Below are 4,912 nucleotides of genomic sequence, written 5' to 3' on the forward strand. Positions count from 1 at the left end.
AACTGATGGTTGTTAGGAATCTACAAAGTAAAGGAATTTTTATTTTTGTATATTTTTTTTTCCATCAATAAAAATAAATTTTGTATTTTCAAATTGTTTTCCCCTACATATTGGTATATATTGATTTTTATGTAATTACATGCTAAAGCTACATGCTACCTGCTACAACAAAAGTATTGTATGGGCATTCAATAACCTTTTCAGGGGGGGAATAAGCACCCGCACGGGGCAGCCCCATATACTGTATGGGTTGCCCCCATATAGGGAGCGACCCGTACAAAATAACTTTTTTTTTTTTAAGAAATTAAAAAAAAAAATACTATTTCAACTTGGAAAGCCTTTGGGCGGATGCCATAGTTAGCCCAATATCGAAAGTTGATTTTGCCCCCACTGCAGTTGCTGACATCAAAACCTGAATTTTGGCAAAAATAATGCCATTAGTAGTACGACTTGCCCCACATCACCCATATAAAGCCAGATACTTCATGTTAAACTCGAAATGTCAATAAAGTAATTTATCGTACGTTGTGGTACATCAGTCCGTATGTTTTATTCGATTCAACTTAATATCAATTTTACCAATCAAGATATACCTTATAAAATTCAAGCTGAATTCTGCAAATAAAATGTTACCAATATGATGTTGCAATTTAGTGGAGCCGGATAATATATCCTTATTTTCAATGCTAAAAGTCTTTAAATTATAATAAAGAACTGTATATATGTACGTTCGTTTCTAGATTACGTCTTGTTACATTCAAAATGAAGGAAAGCGTTCTGTTGCAATGGAAATAAAACCTATTGCTTTGTAATACAACTGATGGATTGAAACATACGAACACACTCACACATATACATACATATATATATATATATATATATATATATATATATATATATATATATATGTTTATGTATATATATATATATATATATATATATATATATATATATATATATGTGTTTATGTATATATATATATATATATATATATATATATATATATATATATATGTTTATGTATATATATATATATATATATATATATGTTTATGTATATATATATATATATATATATATATATATATATATATATATATATATATACAGTATATATAAGAGAGAGAGAGAGAGAGAGAGAGAGAGAGAGAGAGAGAGAGAGAGAGAGAGAGAGAGAGAGAGTGAGAGTATGTGTGTAATCATAGATTGCAGAATAACTTTACAGAATAGTAGGTTACCAATATTTGAAACCAAGTTAACATAGTGATGTCTCCTGAATAATGTCTTATTTATAATTCAAGACTAGAAAATAAAAATGAAAATGGATATATCCAGACATATATTTTCTAAAAACGAAATTTATGATAAAAGCAGATGTATAGGATCGCAATGATTTTATATGGATATAATCTGAGGGCAATGTAAAGAATGATTTTCTTAAGACAATTTTTGGTGTGTGGATTTTATAGGCCTCTTTCCGGCCAGGAGAGATACAGTTGACTGCTCTCAGTATTCCATTACCATCAGCCTGTAGATTATTGTACGTTTTCCTTTAGGTTTTTTTTTTTCATTCTCTGTGGTCTTTTCCTACAGCTACTCCTTTGGAGCTTTACATGAAATTCTATTCCTTTACCGTGTGCGTTCTTGCACCTATTGTAGGCCTACATGATACAGCTTATATATTCTCGTGTTCATGTAAAATTCCACAGGTATACATGTATAACTGTAATCTGCTTAGCTGCCCAGCCTCGTTAACTACACCTTGATCCAAACTTCTCTGGTGGAGTATAATGTGTACCTAAAAGTGTAACTCAATTTTCTTGGTAACTTAATTTGTAAAAGTAGTAACAGCCTCAGGTGGGAAGTGAATTGAAATATGTTCGGTAATACTATTTCAAAGGTATATTTTTTGGCACTAAAATCATTGTATGCATTCATGTTATGAATTCATTACGACCAAATTCTTATTCCCCTGAGCCATATTCGTATTTTCATTTGGACCTTTGTTTAGATCGTTGTAACTTTCTTCCATTATGGGTAATGGCATCATCCTGAAGTTTTTCTATTCTTTTGTTCATGACGCCTTTGTATATACCATTTATTCATAATCTATTCCCAGCTTAACTGTCGTAATACTCAAGTTCTAGACATAACTAAAACTGCTGAACATAATTTATATAGGAATGACTCTATAATACTCAAAATTGTTACAGAAATTACTGCACCGTTATTCATAACTTACGTTTGATTTACCTGTTATGATACTCTTGAACATAATTGAGATATAACAGCTTTGACATCTCAGATTTTCTCACATACAAAACTATGACATTCATAATGTAACTGCTTTAGTGCGTATAATGTATTTCTTATGTAGAGGGATAATAGAGATTGGCCAGTTATAATTGTTGTTATTCTTAAAATTTCCTTGAGACTTTTACTCATTTACTCATGATTACCTATAATGTTAATCTACTACGATTTTCACAATATACTTTAGTTACAACTGCTATGTTCAAAGGTTTTTTTTTCATGTATTGTTTTCCATTTCATCCACTGTTTTCGTAATTGCCTTCCCATTCATATGCCATATTGGCCCCCTCTTCCTCCCAGAGTTCTCATTCTCCTTTTCCATCCCATCCCTCGCGATTAGACTGGGTGGGGGGTGAGGGGTGTTGTTGGAAATGAGGTGGAAGTGTGATAGGAGCCTTGTCACTTTTCGTCCCTGATTGCACTAATTAGCATTCCGGGTATTTGATGATGAGTCCTGTTTTGCAACGCTTCTGTTTGATGGAGTGCGATCTTTTCACGTTAATGATAATGAGGACGAGAGATTATGCGTATTATTTGCATTTCTGAAAAGTTTCCGTTATGACTCGAGGCTATTATAAATTGAATTTTAATTTATTTAGTTGATTAATTATTGTAGGGTGTCGTTTATGGCTTTGTTTTTGTGTCACATTATTTAATAAATTGTTATATATATATAAATATATATATATATATATATATATATATATATATATATATATATATATATATATATATATATATATATTGCACAATGAAACGATTGATTAGTATAACATCACTCTTGTGTGGATTTAGAAGTGTTTTGGAAATACATTTACCCCTTCATGTTCAACAATATTTTGCTCCTGTTTCTTCATATTCACAATTTATCACAAATGCCCTATTTTTCAGTATAAAGTTATATTTAAACTCTTATTGTTGAGTTATGCTGTGATTTTTTGCTTCTTAGTCTAATTTTTCATTACTTCATTGGTATGTATGATCATTTCTTATTTTTCTCATTTAAAATTAATTTCTTGCTTTGTTGTTTCTCTTTATAAAAATTTATATTTTTTTCTTTACCATGTGTCTCTTTATGTTTAAAAAATATTGGATTTTATGTTCTTTCGCAAAAATTTCCAATTCGACATAGTATAAAAAGAGGGAAACAAAAGATGTCCTACTTACGTGTTTCTCAGTATCAAGAGAAGTCACATTTTTTTCTTCTTATTGTTCAGCCATAAAACTTTCTTATCAATACTTATCACGCAACGAATGAGTGTACATGAGAGAATATTGTTTTTGTCTTTGTTTGTTAGTCAAAACATAACATGCGGTTTATTATTTTTATTATCATCATCATTATTATTATTATTATTATTATTATTATTATTATTATTATTATTATTATTATTATTACTTGCTATGCTACAACCCTTGTTGGAAAAGCCGGGCATTATAAGCCCCAATACTCCGACAAAGAAAAATAGCCCAATAAGGAAAGGAAATGAATAAACATCAAGAAAAGTAATGGACAAAAAATATTTTAAGAACAGTAATAACATTAGAATATATCTTTCATTAAAACTATAAAAAATTCCCCCCAAAAAAGAGGAAGAGAAATAAAATAAAAATGTTTATCCAAGTGTACCCTCAAGCAAGAGAACTCTACCCCAAGACAGTGGAAGACCATGGTACAGAGACTATGGCACTACCCAAGACTAGAGAACAATGGTTTGATTATGACAAGGTAGTAGGTTGGCCAGGACACCAGCCACCCATTGAGATACTACCTCTAGAGAGTTATTGGGTCATTTGACTGGCCAGACAGTAATACATTGGATTCTTCTCTCTGATTATGGCTCATTTTCCCTTTGCCTATACACAAACACACACTCCGAATAGTCTAGCCTAATCTTTACAGATTCTCCTCTATTCTCATACACTTGACAACACTGAGGTTACCAAACAATTTTTTTTCACCCAAGGGGTTACTTCACTGTATTTGTTCAGTGGCCACTCTCTTCTTTATAAGGGTAGAAGAGACTCTTTAGCTATGGTAAGCAGCTCTTCTGGGAGAAGGACACTCCAAAATCAAACCATTGTTCTCTAGTCTTGGGTAGTGCCATAGCCTCTGTATAATGGTCTTCCACTTTCTTGGGTTAGAGTTCTCTTGCTCGAGGGTACACTCAGGCACAGTATTCTATCTATTTCTCTTCTTCTTGTTTTGTTAAAGTTTTCATAGTTTATAGGAGATATTTATCTTAATGTTACATTTTTTGAAATATTCTATTTTTCCTCGTTTCCTTTCCTCACTAGGCTATTTTCCTTGTTGGAGCCCCTGGGCTTATATCATCATGATTTTCCAACTAGGGTTGTAGCTTAGCAAGTAATAATAATAATAATATGAAGTGTTCGTCTCCAGGAAGAGCTGCTTACCATAAAGTCTCTCTTCTACCCTTACCAAGAGGTAAGTAGCAACTGAACAATTATAGTGCAGTAGTTAACCTCTTGAGTGAAAACATAATTTTTTGGTAGTCTCAGTGTTATAAAGTTTATGAGGATACAGGAGAATATGGAAAGAATTTGCCAGACTATTCGGTGTATGTGTAGGCAAAGT

This window comes from Palaemon carinicauda, chromosome 19 (genome assembly GCF_036898095.1).
Source record: "Palaemon carinicauda isolate YSFRI2023 chromosome 19, ASM3689809v2, whole genome shotgun sequence".
NCBI classification, from domain to species: Eukaryota; Metazoa; Arthropoda; class Malacostraca; order Decapoda; family Palaemonidae; genus Palaemon; species Palaemon carinicauda.